Genomic DNA, 19,371 nt, shown 5'->3' with positions numbered 1-19,371 from the left:
TGCAATAAAAGTAGTCTGTCATACAGCTAAAGAATTGTGCTACATTTGCTGGTATATTGGTATGTATAATATTTAAAGCTGCAGCTGCCAGTCACCATTTGCATTGTTGAGAAACAAAGTAGAGTGAAGTGATTTTGTTTTTTGTTTTACAGTGTGTAAAATGTACCTGTGAAAACAATGCCCTGTTTCATCTAGATTACAGTGTGCATTTTCACAGGGACATGCTGACTGTCAGTAGTGTTTCTACTGTTTTGTCTCTGGTTGTTTGTTGTTTATGATAAATGTGCAGTTTCATAGTCCTTTTAATATTTGATTGAGGACTGGCAACTCAGTCTCTGGTTAGAGTCTTCAGTTAAAAAAAAAACATCTTTGATAAACGTAATTCTTTAAAAAAGTGGTATGGGTGCACATACATTAATACAAAAGAAAAACTATAACAGACTTTCCATTATTATTTTTAACAATTGTCATTCCCCTGACATTACATGTTTTGTCTTTTCGGCTTTTCATAGGTTCATAGGTAGGTACCCTGGCTTTCGCCACCCAAGAAAATGATTTTCCTGTGCCCCTGTCAAGCAGAACCACAGAAGTGATCCCCGGGGTGAATTTCCTATTACCCATCCAATCATCAAGATTTTTCTTGAAGAGTGCTAATGAGGAGCTCTGTTTGACATAGATAGATAGTCTGTTCCAGAGTATGGGAAGTCTCTGGGACAGGAATCTATCCCTCCAGCATGTTCTGTTTATTGTGGTGACGAGGTTTAGATCCCTAGAAACGTGTAGCTTGGAGGGATTGGGATTTCTTTAAGTGGAGCATGTCCAACAGCTCTGGGTTTGACATAGCTTTGTATGTTAGGCAGAGATCGCCTCTGAGTAGGTGATATGCGACGGAGTAAAGCTGGAGTTTTTTGAGATGGTCTGCATAAGACATCTGTTTGAGGCCAGTAATCCTCTTTGTGAGGTATTTTTGCGGCCTTTCCAGTTGTTGTAGATGTCTTGTGAGGTACATACCAAAAGGGGCGTTGTACTCTATAATGGGTCTAATGAGTGATGAGTAGAGGGGGGAACGACCTCTTTTTTTCTGGATGAGAAACCTTTTGTGATGAGGTGTGCCACGTAGAAGGATTTTCCTGACCACTTTGGTGATGTGATTATCAGAGGAGAGATTACTGTCCACCTGTGTCCCAAGGTCTCTTATCACACTTTCGGTGTTAAGTAGACTACCGCCTATGTGGTAGTTCATGGGTACAGAATTTTTACCAAAGGGGATGACAATGCACTTTTTGGCATTGAGCTTGAGACCATGTCTTTGACACCAGGCATCTGTCTTAGTGAGGCCCTTTTGTAGGATGTCCACATCGTTAGGAGTTTCAATTATGGCTCCTAGTTTGCAGTCATCTGCAAATTTAGTTAGCCAAAGAACTTCTGTGTTAGCCTGTACTTCAGAGAAGTAGATACCAAACAGGAGAGGACCCAGGACTGAACCCTGTGGTACTCCACTTGTCACTGGTCTGAAGTCTGATTTGGAGTCTGCTACTTTCACAGTGTGGGTTCTTTCAGTAAGCCAGTTGGCAACCCATCTTGTGACATAGGGATTTATACCTAGTTTAGTGAGTTTATCTATAATTCCAGAGTGGGGGATGGTGTTGAACGCCTTGGCGAGATCTAGATAGGCTGTGTGAACCACCTTACCCTCATCCATGGCCTTGGTGACTACTTCAAAGAAGTCTATCAGGTTTAGGAGACAAGATCTGCCTTTTACAAACCAAAACTGTGTGGGATCCAGGGTTTAGAGATCTCCAATGTCTTTGTTTATGAGTTCCATGATGATGCTTTCCATGGCCTTGCAGACGAGGCTCATCAGGCTAATGGGGCGGTAGTTCCCGGGGTCTGTTGTGCCCCCCCCCCTTTGTGGAGTGGGATAACTGTCGCGGTGCGCCATTCAGTGGGCACAAAGCCTGAGGTGAGGCTATGATTGAACATGGTACTTAGGTGGGGTGCCAGTTCATTCTGTAGTTCATGTAGAAGGCAGCCTGGAATGTTGTCAGGTCCCATGGATGCTGTGTTCTTGGCTTTGGAGAGTGAAGGTTTTACCTGTGCAGCCATGATTACAGGAACTTTGCATTCTTCCGGTATAAAGATGGGCCCTTTAGGGGGTGATAGGGGGGTAAAGTTAGCACTGAACCTATCTGCCAGGATGTTGGCAATATCAGTTGGTTCTGTATATTTAGTGTCATTGTGCTGTAACTCAGAGCAGATCTGAGTGTTGCCATTGAGATTTTTAACATAGCTATAGAATGCTTTGTGGTTGTCTTTAGAATCAGTGGCAATTTTGTTTTCATAACTAGCTTTGGAGGATTTTATGAGGGATCTCAGCTTCTTACTGAGGCTGTCCAGGGAGTTCCTCCAATCGTGGGATTTTACTCTTTTTTTGCAACAGTTTCTTTCTTCTGTTGTAAAGTTTGTTTATGGCAGAAGACCACCACATTGGCTTCCTTTTTTTGGAGGATAGCATCTTGGTTCTGTTAGGGATAGCACGATCCATGCACTCGTGTAAGTGCTTATAAAGTGCATTTGTGTAGGATTCAGCAGTCATACCTCTATTGTCCACCTGCGTGGGTGTCATGAAGTTTGCCACTTATGTCTTAAGAAGCGTGAAGTTGGCTTTGGAGAAATTTTTTACGGTTGTTTTCCTAATGGGGGTGGGAGCGGGATGTGAATGTCTAGGGTGATTAGCTTGTGGTCGGATCTGACCAACGAGGAGCTGACCTCTGGTGTGGAACACCGGTCACCCATGTTGGTGATTACCAGGTCTAGGATATTGCTGCCTCTGGTGGGGGTGTGGATAAGGTGATCCAAAGCGTTGAAATTGATGATTTCCAGAAAACGTTGAGCAAAAGGGTTGGTACATGAGTAGTTTTCCCAGTTAATGGTAGGGTAGTTGAAATCACCCATTATTAGAGTGTTGGGTTGTACCTTAATATTTTCCAGTGATTCAAGAAAAGAGGAGTGGGAATCCTGGGGCATGGTGGGAGGTCTGTAGCAAGCTACAATCTGGATTGCGGTTTGGCCCAGAGTTAGTTGAACTTGGATAATCTCGGATGCATTATGCTGAGCAACTAGCTTGGAGGTGTGGATATCCTTAATGAATATGGACATGCCTCCACCTTTAGTGTTTCGGTCAGGGTTTGGTGGCCGAAAGGTGTGGTATGAATTATAGCCTGGTAATGCAGGGGTGCTCTCTGGAGCTTTGAACCAGGTCTCTGTCACTGCACAGATGTCAATGTTCTCCATTTTAAGGAGTGCATCGAATGAGTGCATTTTGAGGTTTAGACTTGTAGCATTACCCTCAGATTTTGCTTGCTTGTACCTGTTATGGTGGTGAATTTGTCATTTGAACCTTGCCTAAAAAAGGCACTATAGGGGTGGCAAGAACCTTTGCCAGTATCCGGAATCCCAAGGGCGACAGGTGCAGGCCATCTCTGGCAAAGCAGCGTGGTCTGTCGATCATGTCATCCCAGGCAGACAGATACTGGATTCCCTTAGAATGACACCAGAAGCTTAGCCAATTGTTAAAGTCAATCATTTTGTCCTTGTACTGTGGTGTCGTTCTGGGTGATGGCAGGATGCTACTCTGGGCTAGGGTCATACCGGCCTGGGCTACAAGATCAGAGAGCTCCACCATGTCTCTTTTCATGTAGTCCAGGGAGGTACGTCTCAGGTCATTCACATCAACATGGACAATGACAGAGTCCTATCTGTACTTGTTGTGGAGTGACCTGAGTGTGTGCGTCATGTGGCGGATCCTGGCACCTGACAGGCAGCTGACAGTAACTTTTTCCTTATTTAGCCTGGTGAGTGGAATATCAGTGTGCCTGACTATAGAGTCACCTATGACTAGAGTGTTGGGTACGTTATGACTTATGGGCTGTAGTTGTGGCACACTGAGTATGTGGACTATGTGTCATTTGGGTTGTGTTAGGGGGGGTGGAGGTTGCTTGCATTTCTGCTTTGGAGGTCTCTGTTGTTTGGGCAGATTAGTACAGAGAGCCTCTGCGAATGTAGGAGTGTGTTTTGGTGGTGTAGGTTCTGAGGGACTATGTGATGAGTGTGGTGCGGTGCAAGTGTTTACCTTCTCCTCTTGACTGTCTAGGCCTGTCTTTGGTAAAGAGAGCTTTGCTTCCAGTTTGGCTATATAAGTGCATCTCTCACAGGTCGTAGTGTTGGGTGGTAGGAGGAGAGGGTTGTCTGTGTACATGAGGCAATTGCTGCATTGTCTCAAGATGCCCAGATTCATCAGGTAGACAGGAGAAAACACCGGGAGCTGACCTTTAAGACATGCCTGAATAGGTGCTTATTTATTAAGTACTAAAAACTGTTTTCCTCTAGACAAGTGAGGAAAGTTGAGTGCTGTAGTAATTTGTAACTTATTTAGTGCTTACAATGAGTTTTGAACAAGTGCTGAGATCAAAGAAACAGATGAGTGCTAAAACTAAAAGGCTGGCTAGTTGCAAGGGAAATTTTGAAAAACAGACTTTATGGCGCCAGGAATAGTTTAACCCCAGTTAAGTGTGTGTGTGTGTGTGGGGGGGCTTAGGAGCTCACAAACAGTCCTGGACACAGCAAATCCATATCTGACCTGCCACAGGAAAGGGGGGAAGCAAGCTTAGAATTTTTTTTTCCAGTAAAGTGGAAGTGGAGAAAACTGGAACAGAAGTGAATTCAACATTAAGAATCTGAGTGGGTTGGCCTTCACAAATGTTCTCTATTAGATTGAGTGAACTAATGACACTAGACTGGGAGGAGTGTCACAGATCAAATATACAGTATGGGCGGGCAACTGCAAAGCCACCAAGTATAAAATTACAGTTCCTAGCTGTAGCCACTAAATGAAAGTTTTAAATAGATCAAGGAGCAGACTAGAGAATGCTTTTAACAGACAAAAATGCACATAAAGGTTCGGATAGAGCAATCACAAACAGAAAATACAACTCTCAGTATGAAAAAGCAGTTTACAGTTAAGTAATGTTAAAACAGTACATAAATGCAGTGAAACAATAAAAAAAAGCTTTATAACAGTGCAAAAAATATAGTAGATCAACTGTATAGCACAATTATAAGCGTTTCAGAAGTGCAATTCAGTGAAATAAGTGTAAGAAATAACTTAGCTTGCTCTTGGAATCTTAAGCAATTTCCACTTATGCAATGCAATCCAGAGCCTGACAATACAAGCAGAGCCTTTATAAGACACAGGGTTTATATAGCAGTAAGAATGGAAGAGTTGGGAAGATCAGATTACTCCTCAGCCCCTGCTATTACCCAATCACTCGTACTACAGAAGGTCAGGAGGCCTTGTTACTCTCAATAATGAAGACAATCAGCAGAAAATGGCTGCCAGAAACACAAACAAAACTTCCAGCCTACACAACAGGCTTCTATCAAGATTATGCCACCTAAGCAGAGCACAGAAACCTCACTTTAAAAGCATAGAAAGAACACCCACAAATAGAAAATCCAAGTCTCAGTATGAAAAAGCAGTTTACAATTTAGTAATTTAAATAAAACAAAAACAATTGTAGTAATGCACACTATTATAGTTCCTAGCTGTAGCCACTAAATGAAAGTTTTAAACAGATCAAGGAGCAGACTAGCGAATGCTTTTAACAGACAAAAATGCACTTAAAGGTTCGGATAGAGCAATCACAAACAGAAAATACAACTCTCAGTATGAAAAAGCAGTTTACAGTTAAGTAATGTTAAAACAGTTTAAAACAGTATGTAAATGTAGTGAAACAATAAAAAAAAGCTTTATAACAGTGCAAAAATATAGTAGATCCAACTGTATAGCACAATTATAAGCGTTTCAGAAGTGCAATTCAGTGAAATAAGTGTAAGAAATAACTTGGCCTGCTCTTGGAATCTTAAGGAATTTCCACTTATGCAATGCAATCCAGAGCCTGACAATACAAGCAGTCGATTTTTATGGTGCTGAGTTGCCAGCCCGACGCCCAACCTTCAGCGAAGGCACGTCCATTCACACTTGTTTTTCGGAGGCCACTCGACCACGGGGAGGACATGCAGACTCCACACAGAAGGCACTCCAGCCGAGAATCGAACAGGAGAACCTCTTGCTGTGAGGCAACAACACTACTGCTGTAACACCCCCCCCCCCGACATTAAAAATTCCTAAAATCCTGCTTTCCCTCAAATTTCACTTTTCCTGAACATTCTACATGTGTTGTTCCCTCAAGTACCATTCATTTGTGTATAATTTTCTCATTCCCTTTTCTAAAGATCCTACCTCCATTTTTTATCCTTTACAATATTATATACTTCAGTTATGTTTGGTTTAGATTTTGATTTCCATTTTCTAGTAATTGCTTTTTTGGCAACCAGTAGCATTAAGCTTACTGTGTGTAGGCTGTTCAGAGCCCGTATCCCTTCTTGAAGTAATCATTTCCAAAATTACAGTCATTCGTTTCCCCAACATTTCTGACAAAGTACTCTCTAGGGAATATTTCAAATCTGGCAGTTCATTACGTTTCCAAAAAAATGTGTTCCCAGTTACCAACCTCATTCCCATTGAAACTCCAGCATTTGCTACCTACCTGAAGAAAAAATCCCTAACGTTTGCTTCGGTTATTAAAGTACCAATGCAAACAATTCTATGCTAAAATCCTAAGCCTTCTGGTTTTGCTGTATACCTGACAGACACACACACACACACACACACACACCCTTTGTAAATTGCCTTTCCATTATCTGTTCACCATCTTGTCTAACCTCTTCTGATTTCTTTGCCTTAACACTCCGCTGTCATTTTCTCCCTTCCTTTGCCTATACCCTGGTAGGGCAGGCAGTCTCTAACCTGCAGTTCAAACTTCTGTTTGACCTCATCCCACTCTCACTTTTCCCTCCTTAGTTATTTGCTCCCAGTACCTTGGCACCTTTGCTAATTTTCATTCCATTCCCCTCTTGCCTATTTCTATAGCCCTACTTGCCGTCATCTATTTTGGTAAAATCTGCTTTCTTCATTTTTCACATTGGCTTAGTTTACAGAATACATTCTGCTGCCTTATAAATATAATGTTCTGTATGGTGGTGGTTGTCCACCTTAAGGGCCTGCGTCTTACACTCTCATTTCTTTTTTTAACAAGAAATCTCTTTATCGAAGTATCTCTTATGACATTGGCAATCATACATTTATATAAGGAAAACAGTTGCAAACATTATACTGCACACATAATTTTATACAGAACATTACATAGCACATTCAATTCATACCTTCCCTTAAACCTCATTCCTTCTCCAAAGCATCATTCTGCATGTGTTGTTATTCCCACAATTGCATTTTTTCTATGTAATTTGCTCCTAGTCTTTTCTAAAAGTCTCACTTCCAGTTCTCTTATCTTTGTTACTGTATTCACTACTACTAGTACAGTTGGATTAGACTTTGATTTCCATTTTCTAGTAATTGCTTTTTTGGCGCCACCAGAATTAAACTCAGCAAGGCTTTACTGTATCTAGGCAATTCTGATTCTTTATCACAGCTCAAAAAAAACATTTCCTTACTTGCACCAATTTGCTCACCTAGTATTTCTGACAGAGTAGTATACAGGGAGTTTTTCAAGTCTGCCAACTCATTACACACAAAAATATGTTCCCAATTACCTCTTTCTTCCCCATCACGCCTCCAACATTTGCTGTCTACCTGAGAAAAACATTTTTGGCATCTGCTTGGGGTGTAAACATATGTACGCAAACACTTCCAATGAAAAATCTTAAATCTTCTAGACTTTGTTGCATATTTGGAAACCATACATATGTCCTCACATTGTTTCTCTGTGAACTGTTTATCCAGTTTGTCATCCCAGTCCTTTCTAACCTCCTCGGATTGAGTCTTAGAAATATTGTCCAATATTTTATGCCCTACTGATTATCCCTTTTCGAACAGCACCTTCTTTTCTAGATTGTAATATTCTGTCAGTGTTGAGCTTTCACTTAGGATTCCCGTATTCATTTCTCTTTGTCTATACAATCCTTGATAGAAAAGGCAAGCTCTAGCTTTCAGACCATATGTATTCATAGGTTCATAGATTAGTACTAGGCTAACTGCCCTTGCGAGTTATTTTTTTTTTAAGCTTAAAATCCTATTGATCTCAAGCCCAGCACACTTGTTGTTGTTGTAGGCAAATACCTGTAAACCATAGCGACCCTCTCCCTTCTTGGCATCTTCTCATTTTATTACCTTTCCCTTTCTAATTATTTGCTCCCAATACCTTGGCTCCTTTGCCAGTTTTCTCCAGTAAATTCCAGCTCCTTCTTACCTATTCTGTGTACCCCTAATTGCTGTCATCCCTAGTAGCAGAATCATCTTTCTCCATTCCCTTGTGGGCTTAGTTCTTAGAATCCTTTCTGCTACTTTATGAATATAATATTCTGCATGATTATTTTTTTCTCCTTAAGGAGATCTGCATCCAAAATTCCAGGCTTTCCTTGTTTCTTGAGCCCTCCCCCATTTCATCATCACCATCCTTTTCCACTTTGAATAATAGTTATGTATAGAATCTTTAACTGTGTAACTCTGAAATACCCCTTCAAATCAGGGGATCCCAAACCATGTTGTTATTTTGCAAGGACCAATGTATCCCACTTGATTTTTATCCTCGTCCCCTCCCAGATAAAATCCTTCAACTCTGTATTGCTGTCCATAACTTCTTGTCTTGTTGATAAAAATGTGCATGATCTATGTATAAAACTAAAGGGACTAAAAACATTTTCACTGCTTGCATTTTGCTACCTGTTTCTCAGTTTTTGTATTATCTTTTGTTTAGTGTATTCCCACATATCCTTAGCTGGGACAACAGAATCCTTTTATCCACACACCTAAAAACCTCATCTTATGTTCCCATAATATAACAGAATCCTTTTTAACCCATATTGCTGTATACTAGATTTTATCATGTCCCCATAAATATGGGTACTGCTGAACCAATTTATGTGTGTGAGTACATAATTTACAGCTATTGCCTAACCACACTGATCCATGACTATATCAGATGTCTTTGTGTTTGCAGTCATCACATTTGGGTTATCTGCTTTCTTGTAGCCCTCATTCGGCCTGCTTAAGAAAGTCTTGGGTCCTACATCGGTTGCTGTCTCCTCTACCATGATGTCAGGTCGTCAGGGGTATAAACCATGCAGCTGACGTGATTACATCAGTCTTTCTTGCCATGCGGTGCCCCAAGCAGAAGCAGTTCGCAAGTGCTAGTCAGCAGACTCCTGAAATTTTCTTTTTCGAGTTTCAGAACCAAAGTCTTCAACTAAAAGCTAAGTACCCCATTGGGGAAACTTTTTCTTGCTCTAAACCGATGTCAGTAAAAGTAAATAATTGCATTTCTTGTGGAAAGCAAATACCTCATAAAGATTTTCATTCATACTGTATTCCTTACCTAGGCCCTGACCTCGACATACTTCACTGTCAGTTTTGTGCCTTATTTAAACCACGAACTATCTGTCGTCGGTATATTTTTCACTTCGAAATATTTTGGTGCTCGGTTTAATTATCCCGATATGTCTTCGGTAAGCCTTCCGACTACCGACATTCTGAAAAAATGCAAAGATAAAGACAGAGACAGGCCGCCGAGGTGCCAGTACTCAGTGAGGCGCTTTTGCAGCCCCTGATACCCGCTACTTCAGATTCACAGGCCTCTACTGAGACCCATTTGGAGTCCGGTATACCACGAGATGCTTCAACTGTGGAACCTGCGGATGTCTGTACCTTGCATGGGTCCAGAGCCGCTGTGCAGGCACCGGCTTCTGAGGGTGTATTCAGGCCTACTGACTTGCATATTAAACCGCCATCTTCTTCTTCAAGGCCTAAAACTCGAATCATGCCTAGAAAACGGACGCCTAGACCGCATGGTTAAGCCTCTATGCCTAAAAAACAAATGATAAGAATGACTGAAGACCTTATTACTTTAATCAGGGGAAGACAACCTTCCCCCTCTGAGACCTAGGACTGAGTTTGCTTATGATACTTCTGACCAGGATTCTGAAATTTCTGTTTCCTCTGATGACCAGGAGTTACCCTTACCTACCTATGAGGATTCTGATGCTGAGGACTCTATTCCCTCTGCTTCTCCCCAGAGGATTTCTTTTTTGGGTGAAACCTTGCATACTCTCAGGGACCATTTTCGTTGGGAAAGTCAGGATTTCTCTGTTTCTAAAAGGAGGCTTAGGGATTTCTTACTCCTGCCCCAACACAGGCCTTTAGCTATACCTCCAGTACTGGACATTGTTGATGATGCCTTTTCGGAATCTAGCTTGGCCCCTGACTCTACCTCCTGCTCCCAGAAAACCTGATAGATATTACAGGGTTCCTGACTCTCACAAGTCCTTTTCAAAAATCCTACTGTGGATCCTGAAACCATTTCACAGGGACCCAAGGGCATTAAAGCTTAAATTGCCAAATATCCTACCCCCTCTGATAGAGACTCCAGGGCACTGGATAGATGGGGTAAGAAGGTATACACTTCTGCAGCTTTGGCCGTTAGGGCCTTGAATTGCCAGTTTCATATGTTAAAATATCAGCATATTATTGTATTACTTAAACAGAAAATTATGTTGATTCCTGATTGTGCTGACAATAAGGATTTACAGGATTTAATGCATTCTGCTGAACAAGTTGGTAAACACACATTGCAGTGTGGTTTTGACTCATTAGAGGCATCTTGCAGGGCTGCTGTAACTGGGTCTGTACATAGAAGGCATGCTTGGCTTAAGGAGCAGTCTTTGCCAGATTATGTTAAAGCAAAATTACTGGATACTCTCTTAAATCAGGACCGCCTGTTTGGCAACAAGGCAGAAGAATTTCTTAAAAAGATGAAGGAAAAAGCTAAATCTATGCAAACCGTTAAAGTTTTTTTACAAGTACAACCTCCGAGATTTAGTAGGCATTGGCCTTCTATGAATTGGTCCTTTCCTGCCTCTTCCAGACCTGAGTCCAAACCCAGATCCAGCATCCAGGCTTCATTCCCTGGGTACGCACAGGACTAAGCAGTGGGGGGGGGGGCTCCACTTACAAACATGGGAGTAATAAAACTTCCCCCTGTGGTAAATTGTCTCAGTGACTTCTTTTTAAAACTTCCAAGCACTTCTCAACTGACTGCCCCTTTGGGAGGAAAGATTGAACTTCATGCAAAGAACTGGGGACTCATTACCCAGGACAAATGGGTTTTAAATATAGTGCCCCAAGGATACAGATTTCACTTCCACACATTACCATTTCCAAGCAGTTGGCAGGATCTACCTCCAAATCAGTGGGCAGAGGCCCAAAAGTAAGTACTCTCTCTCTTAAGCATAAGGGCTATTCAGTTGGTACCAGAAGAGGAAAAGGGACAAGGTTTCTACTCGAGACTTTTCCTGGTACCCAGAAAAGATGGCATCCAATCCTGGACCTGTCTACTCTAAACACCTTTTTGGTGATTGCAAAATTCAAGATGCTGACTCTTCACCAGTTGCTTCCTGTGCCAGACAAAAATGCCTGGTTGGCAACACTAGATTTAAAGGAAGCATACCTGCACATCCCAATCAGGGAATCTTGCAGAAGATACCTACGCTTCAAAGCAAGCTGCACACACTATCAGTTCTCTGCACTGGCCTTTGACTTATCTACTGCGCCCAGGGTATTCACAAAGTGCCTAGCTCCAGTCATTGCATTTTGCAGGCAAATAAATATTCAAATATACCCATACCTGGACGATTGTCTAATTCAGGAAGAAAACCAGGACATACTTTTGAATCATCTGGCTTTTGTACAAAGGGTGCTAATTTGTCTGGGGTACACCATAAACAAAAAGGAATCACACCTGGTACCCTGTCAACAAAGTATATTTGTGGGAGCAAGCTTGAATATAACTTCCCAGATGGCTTACCTCACGCCAGAGAAACAAATTCATTTGACAACCTACTTCAAACAAGTGGCCACAAAAACCCTGCTATCTGCAAGGCAAATACTACAAGCCTTGGGGTTCATGGCCTCCTGCATTCTTCTAATTCCATATGCAAGACTGCATATGAGGAATCTACAATGGTATCCAATAAGCCTTTGGTGTCAACATTCTCAGGATCTAGAAGCATGACTCCTATCGTACCTTGCCTACGCCTAGAGTTCCTTTGGTGGGCAAAAGCCTGCCACCAAGACAAGGGACTACCATTCACACTACCCCTTGCCACCCAAACCCTAACAACAGACGCATCAGACTATGCATGGGGGACGAACCTGGCAGGGAAGTGCATTCCGAGCAAATGGAACCCAAGTCAAATGCACCTGCACATCAATCTAAAAGAAATGTTAGCTGTACAGAATGCTCTGACAGCCTTCAAGGACCACATTCTTCCAGGACAATTAATGGTAAAGATGGAAAACACCACTGTTATGTGGTACATAAACAAGCAGGAGGGTACACATTTTTACTCCCTCTGCAGACTAGCCATGGCATTGTGGAACACAGCCTTGAGCTACCAAATGCATCTACAAGCTCAATTCCTGCCAGGAAAACTAAATACACTGGCAGACAGAATAAGCAGAAATCTCATGGACCCACATGAGTGGAAACTGGAACCAAGGATTTTCAACATGTTGACAAGCAAATGGGGGAGCCCAGATATAGACCTGTTTGCCTCCCCCCAGAACTATCAATTGGAAAAATTTTGCACAAGGACTCCCCACAGACAATCTTGGAAAGTGGATGCTCTGCCCTTCAGCTGGAAAAACCTAACAGTTTATGCCTTTCCTCCTCAGCCTCTGCTCTCCAAAGTACTACTAAAGATCAACCAAGACAAACCAAGGACAATTTTAATTGCTCCAGACTGGCCACGCCAACACTGGTACCCCCTTCTGCGCAGTGTGTCACTGTGGGCCCCATGGCACCTGCCTCAGACTCCTACTCGGCTGTCTCAGCAGGAGAACCAGATTTTGCACCCACAGCTTCAAACACTGAACCTAGCTGCCTGGCTAATTACCTAATCTCTCCTTTACAACCCCTCAGTAAACCAGTGATGAATATGATTTTAGACGCAAGGAGGCCTAGTACTAGAAAATCTTATGCTGAAAAATGGAAAAGATTCTGTGTCTGGAACCATTCTTAAGGGATGAGCACAGCAGTGCCCAATTTACTTCAGATTTTACAATACTTAACTGAGATGCTTCACAAGGGCATGTCTTTTTCCTCAATAAAAATTCACGCCTCAACCATTTTCAACTCATTACAACACAGAATCTCCCCTCTTCTCTCATCCACTGCTCAAGCAGTTCCTCAGAGGGGCCAAAAATTTAAGACCACCCAGGAGAGCTCCAACTCCAGCCTGGGACCTTAACTTTGTATTGGAGAAAATCACCTTTCCTCCTTTCGAGCCAGCTGCTACTGCAGATTTAAGATTCCTTTCTTGGAAAACAGCTTTCCTATTAGCAATCACTTCAGCAAGAAGGGTATCTGAGTTACAGGCCCTTATGGCATTGGAGCCTTTCTTCATTTTTCATGCGGACAAGATGTCCCTCAGGACCAATCCCTCTTTCATGCCAAAGGTGGTATCCAGTGTGACCCTTAATCAGTCCATTCTTTTGCCAACCTTCTTTCCTAATCCACAGAACAATGGAGAACAGATACTGCACTCCTTAGATGTGCACAGACAACTTAGATTCTTCTTGGACAGGACTAAACCTCAAAGGAAATCTGAACAACTGCTGGTGACATTTGCTTCAGGGACAGACAGGAAGGCTAATTCAAAGCAAACCATCTCCTAATGGACAGGCCATTGCATTCATTTCTGCTATAAGCACCATGGAAAACCTATCCCACAGGGGATCACACCCCACTCAACCAGGGCTGCATCTACCTCTGCAGTCTTTCTCAGAGGCGTACCTACCAGGGACATCCTAGAAGCTGCTACCTGGATTCACCAAGCATTACCATTTGCCAATTTTCTCTAAATCCGGAGCTGGCCTTGCCACTGCAGTCTTGCAGGGCCTTATAGCTGGTCCTAATGCTATCTAAATTCCTCCTCCTCCCAGCCTTAGCTTTAGGAATCTACGCAAAAGTGATGATTCCAACAGTGAAACACGAAGAACATAGTACAGTTGTGTACACTTACCATAAATGTTGATGTTCGAGTGTATTCACTGTTGTAGTCCTGGTTACCCTCCCTCCAGCCCCTTGACGTCTTTTGGTTATACCTCTTCTCTCCTTTACAATGCTTAAAAGCTTTTTCATGTATTTGCTTTTTCGTTGGATGTATAACCTTGTATATTTATAGATTTAATTGCTTCCCATTAGGAGGGCACCTGTCAACTGGGGCAAGAAAAACTGATGTAATGGTGTCGGCTGCATGTTTATTTTATATTTATACCCCTGACTACATGACGTCACGGAAGAGGAAACAGCAACCGACGTAGGACCCAAGACTTTGTTAATCAGGCTGACTGAGAGCTACTGCAAGCAGATAACCCAAATGTGATGACTGCAACAGTGAATACACTCGAACATCTACATTTATGGTAAGTGTCCAAAACTGTACTTTCTGGCATCACCTTTGCCATTCTTTTAGCCATTATAGACTTGATTAAACACTTAATCATAGTTTAAGATTGAATGGTCCTTTATGAAGGTGGATCTGATGGGTCTTTACCATCTTTAGATATAACCGCCACCATAGCTTTCTTCCAGGATGGTGGTGCTTCTCTTTCTGTTAAAATACTGTTAAACAAAACCTTCCATATCTTTATCACTTTCTTCCCTCCTAGCATCCAAATTTTCACAGAAATACCATCTGTTCATGGAGACTTATTGGTTATGCATCACCATTTTTATCTCATCTCTTCCTGTCCTTTTAATAATTGAACCTCATCTACCTCTACACCTTGGCATATTTAATTCTTTCATAAATATTTCCATTTGTACTTTTTCTTGATTTCCACATTTCTCTGCTTTATACAGATTTTCATAAAATTTCTGAAATATCTGTAATACCTCTGTAGGATCTCTGGTTATTCTCTTTGTTATAGGTTTCCTAAACTTGTTAACAGCACTTTATACTTGATGTTGCCTCAGCCGTAATAAAAGCTTTTTTGATTTGTAGTTATCAAAAATCAGTTGTTTAACATCACTCTTTATAAACTCATGCATATTATCCAGGTACACCCTTATTTTCTCTTTAGTATTCTGCAGTTGTACCTCTTCTTCTTCTGTGAAATCCCCTATATTCTGCAGTACTTTAACATTTGTTAGTCTCTCAAAAATAATTCTTATTTCTTGACCTTATCTCTTTTTCTTTTATTTTTAAACTCTTTCATCTTATCCCACTCTCTAGCAATATTTTCTGTCGAAAAATTTCTCTCTTCCCTAATAACTCCAGAATAATTTCCAGAATAATTTCCAGTACCCATTCCTTAAATTCCTCTCTGTATAACAGATAGGTGCGAAAGCACCAGTGTCTCATTTTTATTTAATTACCCTGCATTTTTATTTTAGTTATTATCGGCATGTGATCTGAAATAGTTATTGGATGCATATGAAAACTTTCAATCAAATGCACATACTGTGAAATATAATTTCTGTCTAACCTAGCCCAGTTTTTCTTTCTCTCTCTATTTCTTAAATGCCACTCTCACCCCACCTCCTGTTTAATCATTCCTTCCCACTTCTGTATTTAACCTTCTGCTCGAGTTCTGTATAAGCATAAATAGTGTACCTCTAAAGTATCCCTTCAAATCTGATAATTCTATACCACCTTATTCAGTGGGACAAACAGTTTATTACATTTAACTTTTGCCCCCTTCTCCTCCCAAATAAACTCCTTCAACTCTTTATTAAATCATCCACAACATCTCCTCTACAGTACATCTGGTCTGTTTATAAAGCTAAAGTGATTAAAAACATCTTTACTGGTTCTGCCTTACTGCATTGAAGAACTTCCAGCTTCTCAGTTTTTGTATTGTCTTTTGTTTAGTCTCTTTCCGCACATACTTAACTGTGATAATAGAATCCTTTTGATCCACACACCTAAAGGCTTCATAGTATTATGGTACCATAATATGGGTGTGACATCCCTCCTCTAGGCCAGTAATCAAGGAGCCTCAATCCTCACCAATGACACCAGCGAGGGACATTCACTTGGAACAAAAATAGATACACACAGTATTTCTTGATGCAGCTGTCTGCACCAAACACAATTTCCCTTAAAGAACACACAAGGAACACATTCCCGTCCTGGGGCTGGGTTTCCCTCTCTCTCTCCAGACTCCAAGTAAGGCTACCCATTGACACAGCTATACAGTTAAGTCCTTATCCAGGTGTTCCAAGTCAAGATGTTCATCGTGTTTCACTGTTGCAGTCATGACTGTAGGGTTCTCCCCTGCCGGCAGGCAGCCCTCGGTCGGCCAGAATCCCAAAGTCTGGGTCCGGCGTCGGCTGTTCAACCCTGCTCCCTGATGTCAGTGCGCCAGGAGTATAAAGCTGACAGCCAACGCCATCTTCTCCAGTCTTTCGTGCCGTGCGGTGATAGCAGTTCGCAAGTGCCGGCCGGTTGACTCCTGACGAATATTTCTATTTACTTTGGTCCGAAGATTTTCTTCTCCACTCAAAAGCTAAGTACCCCGTTGGGGAAACTTTTTTCTTGCTCCACTCCGATGTCAGAAAAAGTTAATAATTGTATTTCATGTGGGAAGCAAATACCTCATAAGAATTTTCATTCTTACTGTATTCCTTGCTTAGGCCCTGACCACGACGTAGCTAGTTGTCGGTTTTGTGCTAGATTCAATCAACGTACAATTAAGCGAAGGTACGATTTTGCCTTTCATTACTTCGGTAGGCACTTTAATTACAAAATGTCATCAGATATGGTTCCATCTACCAGAGTTCACAAGCGTCGCAAGGATAAAGACAGGCCTCCGAGGTCCAAAGCTGATGGTAGCGCACATGTGGAGCCAGCTTCAGGTTCAGCCGTCGTCAGTGAGGTGCTTTTGCAGCCCCTGTCGTCGGCCATTTCAGAACCGACGGCCGAAACGGACTCTCATGAGGAGCCAACCAGGCCTTTAAATATCTCTGTTGCAGGACCTTCGGACAGTGCTCCTTTGGATGGGTCCGGAGCCGCTGTGCAGGTACCGGCTTCCGAAGGGGTTTTCAGGCCTATTCAGCTTCAAGTAAAGGCAAAGCCCAAGGCAAAGACTCCTTCTAAATCAAAGACTTCAACACAGGCCTCTTCTGAACCAGCTCCCAAGTCACAGAAACAGTTACTCAAGATGGCGGAGGATTTACTTACAATAATTAGGGGTTCTCATCTCCCTCCAGACAAAAGGCCAAGGCAGGATGTTTATTATGATTCCTCTGATCAGGCGTCTGTTTCCTCAGTTTCTTCTTCTGATCAGGAATATTCTTTCCCTCCTTATGAGATTCTGATGCGGAAGAATCCATTCCTTCAGCTTCTCCTACTGAGGATTTTTCTTTTGGGGAAACTCTGCATGAAATGAGGGAACATTTCCACTGGGAGGGACAGGAGTATTCAGAATCCAAGAAAAGACTGAGGATTTTCTTCTTCTTCCCAACATAGACCCTGGCTATTCCTCCTGTTTTGGATATTGTGGATGATGCCTTTTCGGAGGCTAACTTAACTCCTGATTCTTTCCCTCCTGCTCCTGTTAAGCCTGATAGATACTACAGGGTTCCTGACTCCCATCAGTTTTTATACAAGAATCCTACTGCTGACCCTGAAACCATTTCTCAGGGCCCTAAGGGTGTTAAGGCCGCTACTGCTAAAAATCCCATTCCTACTGAAAAGGATTCTCGAGCCTTGGAAAGATGGGGCAAAAAGGTGTACACTTCTGCTACTTTGTCCATTAGGGCTCTAAACTGTCAGTTTCATATGCTTAAATATCAGCAATTTCTCTTGTCTGTCTTAAAACAAAAATTTACTTGCAGATGATAAGGAATTACATGACTTATTGCATGCCACTGAACAAGTTGGAAAGCATGTTTTACACTGTGGATTTGATGCCTTGGAGGCCTCTTGTAGAGCTGCGGCCTCTGGCACAGTCATTAGAAGACATGCATGGCTAAAGGAACAAAATTTGCCGGAGCAAGTAAAGGCTAAATTATTGGATGCTCCTGTTCAGCATAATGTTTTGTTTGGATCTAAAGCTGAAGAGGTGTTTAAAAAGATGGAGGATAAGGCGAAATCCATGCAAACAGTTAAAGATTTCTTACAAGTACAGCCTCCTAGATTTAGCAGGAATTGGCCATCAAAAAAACTGGTCCTTTCCCTCTTCAGATAGGCCTCAAAGGGGTAGATATAGACGCTCCAGAGGGAGGCCTCAAACACAAGCTGCTTATAGACCAAGACAGTGGACTGCTTCTACCCCTAGGGGAGGAGAGGACAGGCCACAGTCTCAAAGGAAACAAACTCAATGACTCCCTCTGTTGGGCTGCAGGAACGTCTTGCCTGGAAGCCCCTCTCGGAGGAAAACTCTCCCTTTTTTATCAAAATTGGACTCAAATAACCCAGGACAAATGGGTTTTGGATGTGATTTTACTCAAGGCTCTTTCTAGTCCCAAGGAAGCAAAATTCATGGAGACCCATTCTGGATCTGTCGGTCTTGAACACCTTTCTAGAGATTCCAAAATTCAAGATGCTTACTCTACAGCAGTTACTTCCAATGCTGTCCAAAGATGCATGGATGGTGACTTTGGATTTAAAGGAGGCATATTTACACATTCCCATCAGGCAGGATCACAGAAAATACCTCAGGTTCAATGCCGGATCGAGGCACTTTCAATTCTCTGCGCTGCCCTTTGGATTGTCTACTGCACCCAGGGTCTTCACCAAATGCCTGGCTCCAGTAGTAGCTTACTGCAGACTCAAGGGAATTCAAATTTACCCTTATCTGGACGATTGTCTAATTCAGGCAGACAGCAAGGATGTCTTACTCCAGCATCTGGACTTTGTACAAAACCTCCTCAAATTCCTGGGATTCTCTCTAAAAACAATTACAGCTGGCATCAACTTTCAAAGCCTTGGCAACTCTAACCCATCTATCTGCAAGGAAATTCCTGCAGGCTTTGGGTTACATGGCCTCCTGCATCCTTCTTGTACCATATTCAAGACTACACATGAGGAAAATACAGTGGTACCTAAAAAGTATATGGTCTCAGCATTGCCACAGTTTGGACATACTGATTCCCATCCTTCCTTGCCTTCAAAAGGAATTTCTTTGGTGGTCCAGGGCATGTGCTCTAAACAAAAGAGGAAGCCCTTCCGTCTACCTCCTGCCTCTCAGATTCTAACCACGAACGCCTCGGATTATGCTTGGGGAGCCCA

The 19,371-nt window shown here is 42.2% G+C and overlaps 1 protein-coding gene across 2 annotated transcripts in view; it reads left to right on the top strand.

Moving 5' to 3' along the window:
* The window catches only part of MTMR10 (myotubularin related protein 10), a 1,193,387-nt gene that overhangs the window by 1,057,316 nt on the left and 116,700 nt on the right, over nucleotides 1-19,371 (top strand). The gene's annotated exons all lie outside the window — the stretch shown is intronic.

The sequence above is a fragment of the Protopterus annectens genome, chromosome 7.part1, assembly GCF_019279795.1.
Source record: "Protopterus annectens isolate FY-2018-M chromosome 7.part1, PAN1.0, whole genome shotgun sequence".
NCBI classification, from domain to species: domain Eukaryota; kingdom Metazoa; phylum Chordata; order Ceratodontiformes; family Protopteridae; genus Protopterus; species Protopterus annectens.
This window is presented reverse-complemented; position numbering and strand designations above follow the sequence as displayed.